At 33.3% G+C, this 21,359-nt stretch overlaps 1 protein-coding gene, 1 long non-coding RNA gene and 1 pseudogene across 2 annotated transcripts in view; 2 read left to right on the forward strand and 1 right to left on the reverse strand.

The window, feature by feature from the left end:
- LOC123681630 (cardioacceleratory peptide receptor-like) overlaps window positions 1-21,359 on the forward strand; it is a 146,862-nt gene that overhangs the window by 101,846 nt on the left and 23,657 nt on the right. The window lies entirely within an intron of this gene.
- Window positions 1,757-1,904, forward strand: LOC123683563 (annotated as a pseudogene).
- On the reverse strand, window positions 7,074-7,933 carry LOC123681631. Its single transcript, XR_006747698.1, has 3 exons — window positions 7,919-7,933; window positions 7,275-7,864; window positions 7,074-7,151 (listed from the first exon to the last, which is right to left on the reverse strand). It is a non-coding gene; the product is annotated as an uncharacterized LOC123681631 (long non-coding RNA).

Here is a 21,359-nt window from a genome sequence, read left to right on the forward strand (position 1 = left end):
AATGGGATTACTTAGGGAGAGCAATATCGAATCGCCAAAACTCACCTTCAACTTTTCAGGAATTGAGTTTAGCCCTTCAGAAAGAATGGAACGATATGCCTAAAAATTTCATTAATGACTTGATTCGTGGGATGCCTAGGCGTACTGGGCAGTTGATTGAAAGAAGAGGTGGTAATACGGACTATTGAATTTGGATTGAGTTGTGGAATGACTATAATCAATCAAAAATAAATAATCGATAAAAGATCTTTTCTCATTTTTCCTATTTTCTGTCATTGTGCATGAAGCAAAGATTAACAAACAAAGATTTCCTATTCTATTGCAGTTGAAATAGAGGAAAATATTCATCTCATTTCCAGAACATAGGTTTATTTCTTGAGAAACCTAGGGGGGCCAAGACTTTTGACGATGTGTGTATTTAAACATTTGTAACAGTATGTCAAGTTTTCCAATTTCATTGTAGATGTAGAGACTTGCTGTTGATTTCACCTTTTCTTTATCAATTTTATCTATTATAGCATCTGGTAGTCCCATTACAATTATATTTATCATTGTTTCGACGTCAATATACTTATTGACTTCTAGTAATATTTTTTCTTTTTTTGTGGCATATTCTAGTAATGAACCAGTTTGAAATTTGAATGTGAGTGCATATTCAACTTGTGACCAACCTTTATTTCCATACGTTTCACAAAAGTTTTCTTTCCATTTTATCCATTCAGAATTCATCGTCAATTCGATCAACCTACTACCAATCCAAACACTGTTTTTCCAAAAGATATTTGAGAATCTCAATTTTCTCTTCGTCTTCTATAATTTCGAATCTTTTAAATTCACTTTCGAATTGATTAATCCATTGGTTAGCATTTGATGTTTTATTGTAAAATTTATCCATTAAGAACTTTTCTCTAATTCTGTGGTTATTCCGTTCATTCTTCCACATCTTGTAGAACAAAATCGTGCGAGAATATATCAGAAACGCACAGTTTTCATGGTTATATTTTATTATTATATGTTGGTACTCCGAACTTTCTGCCACGGCCTTATCTGTCAATTCATCAATTTGCCTTAAAGAAATCAGTTCTGCCAACCAACATTTTTCAATGCAAAAATCACTAAATGATATTTATGGAAATAATTCATTGATTTCAATGAAAATTCAATGAATTAGAGAATAGTTATTTATAATACAAGTGCAGAAGGCATTGATATTCTTCCACGAGTTCAAAATTCAAAAACGAGCCACGAAGTGGCGAGTTTTGGAATGAACGAGTGGTAGAATGAGCCTTCTGAACGAGTATTATACATTATTTTCTCTAATTCATTGCATTTTCATTGAAATTAATGAAATATTTCCATAAATATAATTTAGTGATTTTTGCATTGAAAAATGTTGGTTGGCAGAACTGATTTCTTTAAGTCAAATTGATGAATTGACAGATAAAGCCGTGGCGGAAAGTTCGGAGTACCAACATAGAATAATAAAATATAACCATGAAAACTGTGCGTTTCTGATATATTCTCGCACGATTTTGTTCTACAAGATGTGGAAGAATGAACGGAATAACCACAGAATTAGAGAAAATAATGTATAATACTCGTACAGAAGGCTCATTCTACCACTCGTTCATTCAAAAACTCGCCACTTCGTGGCTCGTTTTTGAATTTTGAACTCGTGGAAGAATATCAATGCCTTCTGCACTATGAAAACAATTATGTATATTGTGTGTATTGTATATATTTTAATGTTTAATAAATGTTTTTCTGATTCTGATTCTGATCAAGAAGGCGAAACCCCAGAGGAAGGCCCTTTCATTGCACAGTGATCGGGATGACCTCTGCCAGTATCCCTTAAGCGGATAGTGTAGCGTATAATTTTTTAGGCGGGGCTGCGTTGTCCCGGGTCATAGATGTGATATAATTTCTTGTTCTTAAAGACGATCATTATTTATGGTCACAGATTACAGATAATATAGATAGAACACTCCCCTTCCCCCACTCGAAATTAAATTTTAGTTCAGGAACCGATTGATTGGCACCGCTGTGTATCAATCTGTGGCGCTGTTAGTCATTTGTTTACGTTTGGTTTGCTCTAAGATGTCTAAAAACATGGGATGCACTCGTCAAATTTTGAATGGAATGACATTCGACCAAATTGAAAATATTAGTTTTAGTTCATGGCGGCGCCGCAATGACACACTTGTCATTTCGATCTTTTTTCCGTTGTTTTTGATTGGATACATTAATTAAAAACCCGATACTGAGCAATAAAAAGCGACGTGTAACCGAGTATGATTGTGCAAAGTCGTGAAACAAAACGCGAAACGTTTACTGGAATGAATTCAAATATTCGTAATAAAGAGAGTTTATTGGTATTTCAATTACAAGAATTACTTCCATAGATCATAACTATAATTAAAGATATACATATAGGTACATAATGGCACAAAACTCGTGAATAACAAATAACAAGAATCTTAATTTGTTGATAACGCTACCTGCAGTTGACATAACGAAGCTCAACTAATATTCTCAAAATTGACAAAACAAAAGCTAATCAGTTCATACACCTGGTTTTTAGACATCTTAGTTTGGTCATAGAGTAAGTATATACATACTTGTTCTATGGATTTGCTGTCATTTTCATTTCAAACAAGACGTTGTTCTTTGAAGTAAGTGCAATTGCCGTACGTCGTATAAATTAATTCCAAGAAAGAAATATACTTCCAAATTTCAAGGTAAGAGCTTCAATCAAACAAGTTTCAATATAATAAATAATGCATATTTTATTTTATCAGAATGCCGAAAATAAAGAAATGTTGTGTATCCGACTTTTGCCTATACGCGTAGGATTTTTCCTCGCCGTCGGCTTCTCACTCCCCGCTAAGAGGAACATTCACTCAATCACAGATATTTAAAATATCAGAAGGGCAGAGCTCGGTCGTGTCCGGTCCTTGTGGTCCCCCTGGTTCTCGTCGAACTTCTGTTCCTCTTACACGCGATCCTTGGACCTGTCCTTCGCTTTCTAGGAATTTTCTCACCGTCCTTGCAGTACCTAAAAGAACAGCTTTTTGCATTATATTACATATATACTCACTAAGTCCTAGTTGCTTGATATTTCTCTTGAGATTTTTGGGTACTATTCCTGTTGTTGAGATGATAATTGGAATAGTTCTCGTTGATATCATTCCCCACTGGCGCTTTATCTGAAATTCGAGGTCCCTATATTTTGAAATTTTTTCGACCTCTTTTTGACGCATGTTGTTGTTATTAGGTATTGCTACGTCGATGAGTATTGCTGCCTTTTGTTGTTTATCAACTAGCAATATATCTGGCCTGTTGTGAGGGACTGTTTTATTATTATTATCGTTTCCCAAAAAGAAATTTGGATATTTTAGATAACTGGCGCCAAATTATCCAACCAAAAAATTGGCAAGAATTAAATAGGGAACAAATTTATTGTCAAGAATTTGGGGACATGGTTTTTATTTAGGTACGGCAGTAAAAATATGGAAAGTTGACAAAACCTGGACATTTTTATTTGGGCATTCTTTAAATTACTTTTTCTATATTATTCCGCGGATTTGTGAAAAGAAAAACATTTCCCTCTATTTAAAACCGGTTTTGATGAAAAATTTAGAATTCAAAAAATATTAAACTGTAATGAATACAGTTTGAGGAAAAAAGTATGTGAAACCATTATAAGGTGCTCTTTCCACTGCTGGTGCAAGCAGGTAAATGAAATTATGAATGGTACCGACCGACACAAAATTTTATAAATTCCTTCAAACTTCCCCTTGTGAAGAATTTGTAGATCCCATCAAATTGAAGGCGAAAAGAATCTTTGATACAAAGAGAAAAAAATGTTTAATGATTCATATTGATTTATTTGTTTATGTTAATTATTTGTTGGTGATACTTATTTATGTTTAATTCATTTATACATATGTATATTATTTATTTGTTATATATTATTGTTGAAACTAATTTATTCATTTATTGTTGTTGATTTTTTATACATATATTGTTTATCTTTTGTTAATTTATTCATTTTTAAACTTGAATAATAAACCGGACATTGTTTTCGGCGATCATCTGCTTCATTTTTGGCCTACTTTGGAGCTGATCTGTGTACCGTGAAACGCCACGGCGAATGGAAAAGCAATACTGTTGTTGAAGGTTACATCGAAAATTCGAAAGAGCAAAAGAAAAAGATATCAGAAGCAATTTTTGGTGCCAACAACCAAACAGGATTACAAGTTTATCAAAAAGGATCAACTACTGATGTGAAAACTCTAGAATCCATTGGAATTAATATTGCAAGTTGTAGTAATTGCTCATTCACCATTTATCATAAATAGTTTTTATATTAGTTATGTATTCTGAATAAAATATTTTGATCTCACCATCACATGTTTTTCACATAAAATTTCATTATGGTACTTAGTACCATAATTAATTCATTATGGGACTAAGTACCTTAATGAGCTTCCTTATGTCATCAAAATTGAATGACATAACGTTGTCATTATGACATGCCATCAGATAAAGTGATTTTACAGCATGACAATGCTCGACTACATGTTGCGAAAGTGTTGAAGACATACTTACTTGGAAACGTTGAAATGGGAAGTCCTACTCCACTCACCGTATTCTCCAGACGTTGCTTCCTCGGACTATCACTTGTTTCGATCAATGGACTCGGCCTGACTGACCAGCACTTCCGGTCTTATGAAGAAGTAAAGAACCGGATCGATTCATGGATCGCTTCAAAAGATGACCAGTTTTTTCAACGAAGGATTCGTACTCTGCCGGTAAAATGGGAGAAAGTAGTGGCCACCGATGGACAATTCTTTAAATCATAAATGTATAACCAGTTTTTTACAATAAAGCCTCGAATTTAAAAAAAAAAACGGCGGAAGCTAAGCTGTACGCCTATGTATAAGAGAGTGAACATTCAATTTCTAATAAATAAACATTTGGTGGACAAGAAATGGCAACTTTTGAAACAGTTACAAAATTCATAAACTCCCTCAACTTTTGTGGAGCAGTATATGTATTGAAATAATTTGTAACACTATGTCTGAGATATATTTTCATTCGAATTTATAGTCAAACTTTTTTTCTGAAGATGGCGCCACCGTTTTTATAAGTCGATGAAATGTATTTCGAAACGACATATATGCTCCCATTTTTATGCAGCACTGATTCTCGTCGTGGGGATAAAAGTTATCAACAAGGCTGTCCCCCAGAGTGATGAGGCCCCTTCATTGCGATCGGACTCACCTCTGCCATGATCCATAATGAGGTGGATAACAATGGACGATTAATTTTTGATAGTAGTAGGGACTGAATTGTGGTCCCGGATCTCAAAATAAATATAAATTCTTGTCACTATTTAGTAATAGAAACCCTGTATAAAATAGTTTTTATACAGGGTTTCTACTTCAACAATACTAAAACTTCAAGGCGAGACTACATTTGTTTTTCAAGGAAAAATGTTAATAACACATGGTCGAAATATTGATGGTAATTCTTCAATTCAACATTTTGTGTTTTCACAAAATATCTCAATTTTTTTCTAAAAAATCTATCAAAGTCCAGTTATCATTGTAGCCTCATCAAATTTGATTACATATCTGAAAAGATCATGAAATTGGCTGTAGCACAAGAATTTTTTCGTGCCAGATATTCCTTACTTCGGGCGAGGTAAGCACATAAACATAACTTTAACTATTCTTAGTTGAACAACATCGATCATATTTTTCCAATAGGTTTATCGATGAAAAATGAATGAATTTTTTGTTAGCAAACACTATCCCATTTGTGATCTTTCGAATGACATATCAACGAAAAATAAGGAATTATTGAAATCTGATTTTCTTCCATTTTGATGCTCTTAAAGTCTTAATGATTGAATAAGTTGTTTTCTCTGATTGAATATTAGAGTTACTCTCACTAGAACTTTTAATTTATATTTCGAGCCAACTGAATCGACTAAAAAATTTTAATAATATTATTATTATTATATTATAAGAAAGAAGTTAAAAGAGAGGACAAACTGCTGAAAAAACCATAAATGAATTATTATCAACTGATAGCAAATGTTCAAAATGTCTACCGTCTTGTTCAATAAATTTCCACTCTCAATCTACAACCCTGTGCAGTTCAGAACGTTGCTGACCTATTTCTGCACAACACAATTTGTTTCTAATTATCAGATCATCTCGAGTTTGAACGCGTATTCGACAAACTCTTTTTTTTTAATGTGTTCCAGACATAAAGATCCAAAGGAGTAAGATCAGGGTTTCTTGGCGACTCATAATAGCTGGAATGTAAGGGATCAACTAAATGAATATTTCGGAGAACAATGGATGGGAAGGTATGGTCCAGTAAGATGACACCAAGGAGCCCTGATCTTACTCCTTTGGATTTTTATGCCTCGAACACATTGAAAGTAAAAGTTTATCAAATACGCGTACAAACTCGAGATGATCTGATAAATAGAATCAAATTGTGTCGATAAAGGAGAAATTGGTCAGAAACGTTCTGAACATTTGAAAATATGTTGAGAAATTGAGATATCAAATCGAACTGCACCTAATTTCAATTATATTGAAATAGTTTGTAGACATGTCATTAGATCATATGGGCTGATAAAATATTGATTTCGAACTCCTTGAAAGAATTCAGAAGTTTTTGTTTGTTGACGTGGCTTCCATTTCATTTTGCCAAAATGAATGTTTTCAAATATTTGGATGATTTCTTTGATTTCGTTTATCCTTAAATGATATTATTAGAAGAAGGTATTGAGTAGAGATGAGTATTCTTAGGATTACTCATATAGAAGTTGGCTTGATTATATAAAACAATATGCGGGAAATAGATGGTTTCAGATAGCTCAGGAGTCAGGAGAGACAGCATGGAGCCTACATCCAGGAGTGGATAAGAGAAGGCTGACGAATCGTACTTGCCTCTGCTTTTGTCGTCCGTCGGTGGGACAGATATTGAATGTTGAAATTAGCATACATTAGAGTGCGCGAACGTGCGAAAAGTTAGACCAATCAAAAGAAAGCATGCGCTTTGTCAAACTCTGGGCTGGCATATCAAAATGATTTTCAAAAGTATTGGTCGAGATACAGCTGGTTACCCTAGATTATGAGAAAACATATTTATATATATAATTGCCCAAACCAAGTTGCCATATTTACATAAGACTTTTTTATCAGATAGGCGATTGTTTTCTAAAAAAAAACTAGAGAGAAGAAAAGTACCTTTGTATGTATCCACACCACTACTTCTTGCTGGGATAATACGATTGCTTATCAATTTTCCTCTTTTTACTGGTTGATGCACCTTCAGTCTGTTCACTAACAGCCTTTTCCATTATTCTGACGATCTTATCCAAATTATCATCATTTAACATATTCACTAGCATATGTGCTAGTTCTTTCGTAATCTATAAGAAGCTTTCAAGTTTTTCCATCACCCTAGCTAATTCTAGATGACTTACCCCTTGTTTTCTACTCTGATCGGTTGAAAGATTGGGATTTTGTCCTTCTTCGTTTTCTACTATAAAATTTTGGACATCATCTTCATATCGAGTTCTACTTGTTGATGGTTCTGTTATACATAAATTACAGATACTTTAATACTTAAGCAATGATTGTTTTCTAAATGGCTTATAAGGAGGTCATGGGATCCGGAAGAAGGTTTTTCCTGCTCATTGCAAATGGGACACTGTATATGTACAGTGTTTTTTGGTTTTTCCTCGACAGCTTCAAGATGAAGAGTTCTCAAATGCCCATTTTTGACCGAGACGCTGGAATAGCTCTCCTGGCAGACGTTACAAATCAGATTATCACTGAAAAAAATTATTATGTTAATGGAAATCCAATACGAGAAAATAAAAACTCACCTTTGTTTATTCATGATTCACACAAGTCAAATGGAAAGCAATAATAATCGCTTTTTGATCACAAGTTAGTGGTTAACGAGTTAATAACAAGGTGAGACTCAAGTTAATAATAAATATTGGCTTCAACGTTGTATAAAATTGATATAGTTTCGTTAATAAACAAACTACCAATTATAGGTTTCGTTAATCCACAAACTGAAAAAGGCGGCATAAATTATGACATATGGGAGCATAGAAAACCACAGTACGGTACGACAGCAAACTAAAGAAAGAGACAAGACAATACTATCTCTTTCTTTGAGCATGGCGCAGCTTTATTCTGATTGGTGGAACTTTTCGCACGTTCGCGCACTCTACTGTATGCTGTAGAAATTGAAGTTCTAGATCAGGATAACATGAAATGAAGAAGGTTCTAACGATGCTCGAGAGCAAATGACAGTTAATGGCTGCAAATGTCAAACAATCACCTAACGGTGGTCATTAGCAAGTCCACATGCAAATAAATTATGGCAGGCGACGTCTTATGACGCGTTGGAAGAAAAAACTCATGTGAAAATGGCCTTCATCTCGAGACAGCGTCTTAAAATTTTGATACAAGATAGGATACGATGAAATGAAGAAGGTGAACGGAACACAAATGGACATACAATAATGTGAAAGCGCAATGTGAGCCGTTCGGCCAATAAGAAATTTTCAATCAGTGAGCATGGCAGCATGAGATTGAAGAGGTTTTAACCTTTGTTTTCAAGTTGTGGAGGGGAGGTCACTTTTTGAATTCTGCGGAACACATGTTAAAACTCTAGTCATATGAATCAGGATGTTAGGAAGGCTGGGAAGTTGTTGCATGACGGAAAAAAGGAAAGCCACTTTGCTGTCATCGCGTTTTTGAATAGAGGCTACTAGATGGACTCACAAGTTCCAAAATACATCAAGTATGTCTAAGGACTCGTCCAGTATGTTATATCACACTTTTTATAAGAATTTAGAAAAGGATCACAGGAATCTGAGAAGGTTAACAAAGCAAGGCGAATATGTTTGAAGCATTTGACATCTTGTCACACTAGAGGGCGTGAAATCATCAAGATTTACATTTAGGGGACGAGGAGCTTATGAACATGAAAAGGTTTTCTGAAAAAGATGTTTTATAAAAACCAGCTGAATCGATTTCGTATTAGGTGGCCCAAATCTAGTCTAGTGTCTAGTGAAGGGATCTCAGAACCCCTTTGAGCTATAATAATAATAGTATATTCCGCATGAGTGTTGAAATTGCCTTCTGCAACGAGTATTAGACGATATTTTTTGTATTTCAGTCAAGTTTAGTGAAAAATTGTCGAAATTCAGTGAGAAAATCATATTATACATCCCACTGACTTTTGTATTTTATCTTGGCAGTTGGTGTTACTGTTACGAAAATTGACAGATTACGGAATTTGATTTCGAATCGTACGTTTCGAATTTTGAAATCATTTATAATAACGCATTAAATTCGTGAATTATGTCTGACGAAATAGATTTATCACCACCAAAATTAAGAGAAATTGGGAATAATGTTGCAAATCATTTCACTATATCCAAATTGTATTTTATTATTGACAATTGCCGTGTGTTGAAATTTGAAAATGTAATGAACTCATTACGATACTGAAATACAGAATAGTTATTTATAATACAAGTGCAGAAGGCATTGATATTCTTCCACGAGTTCAAAATTCAAAAACGAGCCACGAAGTGGCGAGTTTTGGAATGAACGAGTGGTAGAATGAGTCTTCTGTACGAGTATTATACATTATTTTCTCTAATTCTGTGGTTATTCCGTTCATTCTTCCACATCTTGTAGAACAAAATCGTGCGAGAATATATCAGAAACGCACAGTTTTCATGGTTATATTTTATTATTCTATGTTGGTTCTCTGAACTTTCCGCCACGGCTTTATCTGTCAATTCATCAATTTGCCTTAAAGAAATCAGTTCTGCCAACCAACATCTTTCAATACAAAAATCACTAAATTATATTTATGGAAATATTTCATTAATTTCAATGAAAATGCAATGAATTAGAGAAAATAATGTATAATACTCGTACAGAAGGCTCATTCTACCACTCGTTCATTCCAAAACTCGCCACTTCGTGGCTCGTTTTTGAATTTTGAACTCGTGGAAGAATATCAATGCCTTCTGCACTTGTATTATAAATAACTATTCTCTAATTGATTGCATTTTTATTGAAATTAATGAAATATTTCCATAAATATCATTTAGTGATTTTTGCATTGAAAAATGTTGGTTGGCAGAACTGATTTCTTTAAGGCAAATTGATGAATTGACAGATAAAGCCGTGGCGGAAAGTTCGGAGTACCAACATATAATAATGAAATATAACCATGAAAACTGTGCGTTTCTGATATATTCTCGCACGATTTTGTTCTACAAGATGTGGAAGAATGAACGGAATAACCACAGAATTAGAGAAATAAATGAACTCCACATTTTAGGACTCGATTTTTGAGAGAATCCATTTATACGATACAAATACACTTGCAACGAAACAATATTTTTGGATATCAATGCAGAGTGAATATATTCGGTTTTTTTGCACGGGTTCATTAGGTGGATATTTTTGTGACGTTTTAAACCATCGAAAACATTCGGGATGATTGTCAAAAAGATCTTCTTTATTTTAATTACGTTAAGTGTTTGAACAATTAAAATTGACTGAAATTTTTTTCGGGAAAAGTTCTTCGTCCTTGCCAAATTATCGAATATTCGAGTATTTGGCAAGCATTCGAGATATAACTAGGTACTGACTATTTCCAAAAAAAAAAATAACTCAATCTTCTCTCTACCAAACACATTTGAAGACAAATTTATTGATTTTTTAATGGAAAATATGTTATCATCCACATTCTTTCAGTCGACGAAAAAAAATTATGGATTTTCTTTCCTAGGGATGAAATCCTCAAATATAAATTGTGTTGGTGGTCTTCAGCGTAATTAAATACGCTGAGTTCGATTTTCGAACGAACCGCTGAAAACTCTCTCAAAGTGTTGCGATAAGTTTTATTTTAAATGTGTTTTTCCACATTTTGAATCGACATATTTAAACTAAAAAACAAAATTACCCATAAAAATATAATTTATTGCTGACCCAACCCTTTCTTTCAGAGGGTGGAACAAAAAGAATCTAGGATACGATACGATACGATAAGCACATGTTCATATTACGATCCTTCTGGTCAGGATATCATAACACGAAGAAGGTTATCAAAACAAACGCACATGCTACTTCCAGAGTTCATTGTTGAAATAAATATGCATAATGTGATCGAAGCTCATGTGTTTCATTATAATTTCAATGTGAATTTAAGATAGGACTCAATGAGAGAGAGAAGGTATATTTAAATTCAACTACAGACGTAATGGCAAATTTATTTCAAAGTTTCGAATTTAAATTATGGGATAGATATTCTAAGGAAGTAGGGGATAAGTGATCCCAGTAGAAAACGAATAGGGTAAATGCACTGGTTCTCGACCAGTTAACAGAAACATCGACTTCGAGCACGATTTTTTCACACATAAACTTATCGAATTTTAATGGTGTTGGTGTTCATCGATTCTTTGGCGAGTTTTAAATGATTTGTCATATAATTTCAAGCGTTCTTTCCGCATTTAACCTTTGAAATGTGAAAACATATAGAAAATCTCATAACCTTCGGTTCTCGACCACGCCGCAGAGTTCTCGACCATTTTTGTGTTAGTTTTCGACCACTAATAATGGTGGCCGCTCCACTTAAAAATTTTATAAAAAACTTTAGAGCGAGATGAGTGATTAGTACTTACTTTCGTACCGTACTATCGACATCACTCAGATGGGTTTCAGATGAGGTAATCAAGTAAGAAAACGTAAAAAAAAATTATTTTGCAAAAGTTTCCACTTTCTATAAATTTTTCAAAATAGCAACTCATACAACATTATTTGGTTATTTTGCTCTTAATATCTATTTAGAAACTAATGAGTAAATAAAATATAACACACCGACCACCAGTGGTCGAGAATTGAGTATAATGAAATTGGTTCTCGACCGCGAATAAATAAAGGGTAGAAATAAGTGTTTCAACGTTAATTCGGTGGTCGCAAACTAAAATTCAGAAAGTAGATATATAAATGAATCAGGGTATCGAAAAACAACGAAAATGATCCTACAGAAATATATCGGTTGAATTGAACAATTATTGAAGTAACATATTGGCTCTCGACCACTTTGGTCGAGAAATAAAAGATACAAATTTTCCAATACCAGTTCGCGACCGCCGAATATTGAACAAAAAAATATACATTTATTTGCTTCTTGATTGAAATACACTCAAAAATATATCTTATAGTTGATATGAAACAAAATATACACACATAATTCATTCGAAATAAGAAATAATTACTATTTTCTGGTCATATATCACAAAGCACTTTTCTAAGAGAAGACGAGAAAGAACCCTTTTCTATGATAGGCGATTATAAACTGATTTTTAGCGCGAAAACTTTGACCTATACCACTACTATGCAAACTATCTTGGAAGGGTAGAATGGTCAAGAACACGTACCGCGAAAATATTTTGCACTACATGATATATTTTTATTATTATTTTATCTCAAATCACGGAATGGTCGAGAACCAGTGCCGGTCGGCTAACCAGTGCATTTACCCTACGCCTAGCTAGTGGATAGATCTACTACCTATCTTGCAGATCTTACCAGGTAGCTCTAGCTAGTCGAAATCCTTTAGCTATTACAGAATATGTAAGAAATTCGTTAATTACAATGAATTAATTAACTGAATTATTCTTTTATTGAAAAAATTTAGGAATGAAAAAATATATTGCGTTATTCAATTTTAAGTCTATAAGTCCTATTAGAGACTTTTGGGCTCATTCTATCAATTTGATTTTTTCAATATGTATCTAGATCTAGAAAGATATCTACATATTTTCAAATTCGTCCGAGTTCGATATAACTAAATAATGAATTGAATAATAACTTCAGGCAAACAAACCTATTTCGGGAATCAATTGAGAAATTGTTTACTTTTTCATAAAAAAAATTCACTTTGTGGAACTAAAAGAAATTAGTTAGTTAAGAATAGTTAGTAATAATGATAATTAATAAAAGTTGGGGAATTTGTTTCCTCCCCCCTTCATCTTTTCAACTGAACACGCTGGCTCTTTAAGTCTTTGTATCAGGCTACCATGAAAGAGTGAATGTAATCAAAATCGTATTATGTTCCTATATCAAAAGGGAAATGACATACTTTTGAGTAAATTCCAGGGTAGAATCTCACACTTTCTGCTCTTCTAAGTAATTTTTGACTCATGATATATTATAAATTATCAAAATTAACATTAAAAAATACGTACTTTATGGTTTGTGACTTTCGGAATGTTGAATTTTCTTAGAATTGAATTGGAAGGAGAGATTTTATTGAACATCGACTCCAAGAACTTGTAGTTTGACATCACTATTATTTTTCTGTCGAGCTATCTATATCGATATTTGCAAATTTCAAAATGTGAATTGCAAAAATTTCTGGGGTTCCCTATTAGAAACAATAGACGAACAATTTTTTTGAAAGATGTGTACTAAGTTCGACTCCCACCATAATTTCTAATAGCGATTCTATAATTGATACAAAAAACAAGAAATAAATTTGTAACATAACTTTCTAGTTATTTCGACAAATAAATCTGAATAATTGAAAATAAAATTATAAGGTAACACCACCACGTAACTTTCTCGGGATCAGTCAATATTTTTCCCAAAGGAGAATGCAACAAAAATAATGTGCGGTGCTGGGAGAAAGATTGAACGATGAGTATAAGTTAGGAATATTACAATTGTTCCAACTTCCATCGAAAGGAAGTGCTTCACTAGTCATTTTAAAAATTTTCAGAAAATTAGAGTTTTGCTTTGTCTGTAATGATGTTTTGTAGGATTGTTTTACGAATATTTTTAAAATACAGTGTAATACAGTAAGATTAGCACATCATCAATTTTTCTGCGAAAAACGATAAGTTACCAAAATTATTATTTTTTCATTCGCAAATTAAATATATTGAAATACTACAATGAAGGTAGGTTCAAAGAGATTATGTGAAAACCCCATAAAAATCGATGGTTGAAATAAATATCTCTAATTTCGTTTTGAACTGAACAGTCACATGTTGGTGTTCGCTCTTAACTCTCTGACTGTTAAAACTGAATCCTTCGATTCCGGGAAATTAATCTCAAAGAAAAGTAAACGATATACAGGGTGAGTCTTTGACTTGTACATATATTTCAACCAAATCTTCAAAGGAAACGCTTTATTTCTTTACCATTTTTCTGATTCTTCTTGGTTGAAAAGATACAAGCCGTTGAAAATCCACAAAAAATATATAATTTTTTTTAGTTATATCACAAAAATGGAATGGAATTGATGGAAATTATTTTCGGAATACAGTTTTTTATTGATGTTATGTCATTTTCAAACATAAAATTCCATCAAAGTTCGGTCAACTCCAGAATGCCCGCTATACTAAGTGAGAAAAAAAAACGAAAGGGAAAAAATAGTGAAGGAAAAAAATGTTTCTTTTGGCCTCAGGAATCTTTTCTTCTCGATAGTTCCACGATATCTTTAACTCAAGTATCGATACGTATCGGCCAACACTGGTATGGTACTCTATCGATGATCTAATGATGCATAGATGCGCCCTTGAGCAGTCGTACACTCGTGCAGATCAAAGCATTGACGCAACGTTAGAGAAAAATAGATATATCCCTGGGTCACTTGACCACGAGGAAGGGGATAAAAATGTTTAAATTTCAACCAATGATAAGGGAAGAACCCAAACCACTTAATCGAAATGTAAAGATTGGTTCAATATGTTGAACCAAACCAATCAAAACATTGGTTCGTTCTTGGAAACGTCAAGTCTTCCACTTGGCAACGCGATGCCTTACAGGGGTGGGGAGAGATGTTCTCAAGTATCGACTATGGAAACAAGCCCAATCACCTGTTCTATGAGAATTTGTGCCAGGGTGTTATGAAGAGTGGGAAGTAAGGAGGATAGCAGGACTATTGACTACATACAATGCCAATAATTTCAAACATCTGGCTCGCTTGTTATTTCCAATAAGAATTTACATTCAACTATCAGGATTTCAGGAGAACGAGGAGTGCGGTTTGAACATCTTCAGTTTCATGGATAATCCGAACAGAAAATTGATTATCTAGAGCTCTCAAGCCTCAACTATATTGGAAATATGTATGTGGATGCAGCTCGATGATTTAGACCAAACACAATGAAACAAGTACATACAGCTACTAAATTAAATGAAAATTAGTTAGATTTTAATTCATGGGGACATATGAAGTAGCTTGTATATCATGTTGAGATCACATCTCATCAAGAATGTACTACTTGATGACTTGATATAATTCAAGATTATTATAGAGATTGGAGAACACCCTATACAGGGCGAGTCTTTGATTCTTTTGACATAGGTATATTTCAACCGAAGATTCCTGAGGTCGAAAGAAACACTTCCTTCCTTCACTATTTTTTCCGATTAGTTTTTTTCTCACTTAGTAAAGCGGGCATTCTGGAGTTAACCGGACTTTGATAGAATTTTATGTTCGGAAAAGATTCATCCTATCAATAGAAAACTATATTCCGAAAATAATTTCGATTCAATTTACGAGATATAACTGAAAATTACATTTTTTTATGGATTTTCAACAGCCTGTATCTTTTCAACCGCGCCGAATCGGAAAAAATGGTGAATGAAAAAAGTGTTTCCTCTATTGAATTCCTTCAGTTGAAATATATGCACAAGTCATAAGGATTCACCATGCATAAGAGGTGATTTATCATTAATGTTGTCGGTTAGTTCATTGAGATGATGGGCTGTGACCACAAGATACTCTCAAAATTTCGCTTGGCTTGTAATCTTACATATAAGTACTTACAAAAAAATTGCAACTTAGCCACATCTTTCGTTACTGAAATAGTGGGAATTCCTTTTCGATTTTTCACTTGAAACTCTGAAATATTAGGTGTTTTCGATATTCTTTCTGAGTTTTTATGATAGTTCTGTTGATGCGATCAACAAGAAAATCTGCACCAAGCTTGATACTTTTGTTTCATTAGCTGGAAAAATCTCAACTGGGCATCAGTGACATCAGTGTTATCACTGGAATATTGAGCTTTTTTCAATACTTTTTTCAAATTTACTATAGTTGTGGTACCACAGAATCATAGACTGTTCGGGAAATGACCAATCAAAAACAAAAACGATTGAAATGCGATTGACAAATATTGTTTAGGATGTGGGATGTGAAGGTATTAAATAAATTTCCTATGTTGAAAGACTTTTGTGATTACTATAATGCATGCCGAATATTCTGTTCTGCATTATACAGGGTGGCCATTTGAAAACGAAACAGACGAGATTACAGACGAAATAAAGTTTTTCGATAGAAATGCTCGGACAGGTCGATTTCTGTTTCGAGGGGGACAACTTAAGATGTAGGTTACGGACGCATAGCGCTTCAACCCTTGCTGCTACAACCCCCACCCCCAATTTTTGAATAGGGAAGATGGGGTGAGTGATACCTCAATTTAAAGGTATTTTTATACTGATTTCAGCACAGTAATTGTTTTTTCATTTTATGCATTAGTTCTCGAAATATTCATGCGTTAGTTAGTTAGGAAGGAAGCCACAGTCATGGTTGTTTTGAAGCTCAAAATGTCGATTTTTCACAAAACACTACAAGTGCCATGAAAACACTACTTCATTTTCAAATACTTAGTTGAGAATATTTCGAGAACTAATGCATAAAATGAAAAAACAATTACTGTGCTGAAATCAGTATAAAAATACCGTTCAAATGAGGTATCACTCACCCCATCTTCCCTATTCAAAATTTGGGGGTGAGGGTTGTAGTAGCAAGGGTTGAAGCGCTATGCGTCCGTAACCTACATCTTAAGTTGTCCCCCTCGAAACAGAAATCGACCTGTCCGAGCATTTTTTTCGAAAAACTTTATTTCGTCTGTAATCTCGTCTGTTTCGTTTTCAAATGGCCACCCTGTATATTATATCTAAATAATGGCTCCTGTGAGTCATCAAATATGTGGCCACATTTTCGTCAAAAAAATTCGATCTCTTCTATATTGATAATAAATAATTCTGAATCTTCTATATTGATAATAAATAATTCTGAATCTTCTATATTGATAATAAATAATTCTGAATCTTATTTTCTAACAATGCCAAATAAATACCTAATCAGCCCTATTCTGTAACTTCAAATCGAATACCTATAGATGGTATGGATCGAATAAAAATGCACCAGAATTGTTTCGAATTGGTAATCTGTAACTCAAGTAGTATTACTGTGGATATCAATTACGAATTATATTTGTCGATAAAAGAAGAATTGGATACAGAATACTAACTAAATTTGGATGCAATAGAAACTGAAATATTCTGAATTCTCAGATTACGTACGATCCGATTCGTTCGTTTCTATTCGAGTAACAGAATAGCGCTGAATAAAATGAATGAAGTCTTTACTTTAGTTAGGTATTGTTACAGATATTTTTTTCTGTTTTGCCCTTTTTCCTTCTTCTTGGTGGTGACTGGTGACACGAAGAAGGGAAAATCAGAAATTTTATTTTCAGTAAAGAAAAATAATCGAACCGTTTTCAAATCGACCTCCCTCCAATTATCTCTCAAATCACCGGCCGATTCGATTCCAAATCCAATTCCGATAGTATTTCGGTTTGTTACCTAGGATAACAGGAAGTGGAAGATGTGTCAAGATCAAAAGTATAGCAGTGTCGTCCGAATAAAAAACAACAACCTTTCGCACGTTTCTGAGTACCCTATTAACCGAAGAACATAATAAGTGATCAGGATAACATCAGCTAAAGCCGATCTGGTAATTCATCTGGGCAGGGATTCCTTACAACAAATAAAGTATACACTGTGTCCGTAAAGTATGGAACAAATTCATTTTTAGCTAAACAGACCATTTTAAGAAATAATTCTGAAACACGTCGATTTTTAATTTTAATTTACCGTAATTTAAAATAATAATCTAAAATACAAGGTGAATTACTTTAGAGTAAAGACGTCACCGTCATTTTTTTTAAATAGAACACCCCCATTTCATCTCAATTTTCGAATTACTCTAGCTGAGCTGATTCCAAAAATGTATCACATGGTGATTCCAATTGGTACAGGGTGGACAAAAATACAATAGTTTTGTGTGTGCTCATGAAGTAACGCGTAACATTCTTTATTAGTTAAATTAACAATATTATCAAAAATACGTATTGTCTAGCGGCAATAAACAAATAATGACATTTCACAAAAAAAACTAGACGACACTATTATTTTAAATTGATAAGAAATAATTTCTTTCATATTCTGTCTGCTAGACCACAAGTACCAAACATGTTTGGAAACAACTCGTTTTTATTAATCTAAAAATGTAACAAACTACAGGGTGTTACATTCAATTGCTTCGAGACAATAAGTATTTTTGATAATATTATTAATTTAACTAATGAAGTCTGTTACGCGTTACTTTATTAGCACACACAAAACAATTGCATTTCTATCCACCCTGTACCAATTAGAATCAACATGTATACATTTTTGGAATCAGCTCAGCTAGAGTAATCGGAAAATTGAGACAAAATGGGGGTGTTCCATTTAAAAAAAAATGACAGGGACGACAGTACTCGAAAGTAAATCACCCTGTATATCAGATTATAATTTTAAAATACGGTAAATTAAAATAAATAATAGACGTGTTTCAGGATTATTTCTTGAAATGGTCTGTTTAGCTAAAAATGAATTTGTTCCATACTTTACGGACACAGTGTATATATTTAATCAATTAGGTAGTATTTTTTTATTATTGGCGATGATTTTTATGGAATCGGACGAATCGGTAGTTTTTCTGAGGACTTTGAAACATCACAATGAAAATACAAATGCAAGTGGATAAAATTACCTAACTTATACAGGGTGAGTCAAAAATGTGTACCGAGCATTCTGGGGGTGATAAGTACATTTAAAAAATAGGTATAGTTCGATGAATAAATAAACTTATGTAATGTTAAGAGAGATATATCATTCCAAAGTTAATGAAATAAATAAAAGTTTTTCGAGAATTTTTTTTTTAAATTTATCAACTTTGGAAGGATATATCTCCCTTAACATGTATTTTGGGCCATACCTAAGTTTGTTTATTCATCAAACTATACTTTTTTTCTCAATGAACTTAGCACCCCTAAAAAGCTCGGTATACATTTCTGACTTACCCTGTATATCCCAACAAGCCAATTTTTTCATTAATATCGTTCGAATTCGGCTCAAATACCGACCAAAAACGCTTGTCAATCAATCGTATGGCGCATAGAGACGTCAATCGAGTGCTACAAGATTTTCTATCAGGAATTAATGAAATTGAGGAGGTGGTATGGTTTTAGTAGAGGCCTGGGATGATCCACCACGTCAAGCGGGACACCCGTAATGAAAATGCACTTGTTCTATTGGATTTCTGATCAGGATATCAGCATATCGTGGATGTGTAGGTACGTTCGGGAAAATATATTATCTTTCTGCCTATTCTGCTATTTCATCATCGTCCCTAAACGCCAAATGAAGCGCTAAATCATTTCATCACGAAGTCTGCATTTTTTAAGTCGAAATCGTAAATATAATCGTTGTTTTCCTAATAATCTCAACACTACAAAGTACAAATTCGATCGAGATTTCAAACTGCTTGCAAAATTATGTCCATTTCGTTACCAGAACTAAAGAAAATTCAAGAAGTTAGTAAATACAAAAAACACAATATTTCAATATCTTCGACAGTCTCAAGATCTTGCGCATTTCCCTAAAATACCTAACACTTCAAATATTCCAGCAAAATTGCGTGTTGATCATTAGAAACAAAAAAAAAATCGAGTGAAATGTGTATAAAAATAAACCTGAGATTATTTCAGTGACAATATATCTAACCGAGAAGAAATTTAAGTATAGTTGTAGCTATAGTAATGAATAGGTTGCGGATACATACCTACGCATATAAAAAAAACGAAATATGCATTCAAATGTGCATCTAAAATATCAAAAATATGCAATGAAAACTCATTTATTATATTTATATATTTAAATAAAACATTTGTTGAAGATTATATTAATATTATATTATTCTATTTAAAATAAATTTACAGATATTTACCAGGTATTACTCACATTTGACTATGTAATGACAACAAACTGATGGTTTGAAACGAATTTTTGATTAGGTTAACTCCTATCTTTCTCACCATATGTTGTTAATGTCAGCAATTGGGATGAATATTTTCTATGAATACTCCATTCCATATACGGGTTGGGTAGGTAATAGATCAAAAGCTGTTTTCGATTTGTGTAATATACAGGCTGGTCCAGATTTAAGTCTAATAACTTTGACGTCGGTTAGAACAACTCTTTTCATGAAAGAAAGTTCATATGGACATTTATCCTAACAAGCTTCGTTTGCGACATACACTGAAAAAAATATATGCTATATCCAAGACTAGTAGTCTTGACTGGAAGCAATATTAGACTCATATATCCGCAAGCATTACTTGACTCAATGCAAGATGCACGTTATTCTTAAACGTAAATGTTCACTACACTTCATATGAGGAAAAGTAAACTTGAGAATAGTATAATAACTTTTAAATCAAGATGAAGGATTACTTTAACCAAGAATAAGCCCACTTGGATCGAACATAGAACAATCTTCTGGCAAAACTTTCTTAGTTTCCGATTAAGAATAAGGCTTCTTGGAATGAGTATAGAACATTCTTCGAGTAAACCTACCCAAAACTTCGAATAAGAATAAGACTTCTTGGATCGAACATAGAACAATATTCTGGCAAAACTTTCTTAGTTTCCAAATAAGAATAAATTAAACTCAGTGGTTTACAATTCTTTGGGTATATTAATCGCTAGATGTAACATTACGTCCGAGATTTAGGGTACTTCATTGTGTACGATTACTGTAGAGTGAAATAAGGTTCTTGGTACAACTCTACAGTAATCGTACATAATGAAGTACCCTATATCTCGGAGGTAATGTTACCTCTAGCGATTAATATACCCGAAGAATTGTAAACCACCGAGTTTCGAATTGTATTATACTTGAGTTACGTGAAATGAAGTTGAATTTATTTTGGAAATCATCTATTATCTCTTCAAATATAGAGAAACTTGTACCTTTCAGGCATAGTGTTAACATATTAGGTATCACGATATTATTTATCTCGACAAATCATATTGAGCATATATCGTATAATCCCTCAATATTGGTTTTTGAAATAAATGACATCGAGTTTTTTTTTA

The sequence above is a fragment of the Harmonia axyridis genome, chromosome 6 (genome assembly GCF_914767665.1).
Source record: "Harmonia axyridis chromosome 6, icHarAxyr1.1, whole genome shotgun sequence".
Classification (NCBI taxonomy): domain Eukaryota; kingdom Metazoa; phylum Arthropoda; class Insecta; order Coleoptera; family Coccinellidae; genus Harmonia; species Harmonia axyridis.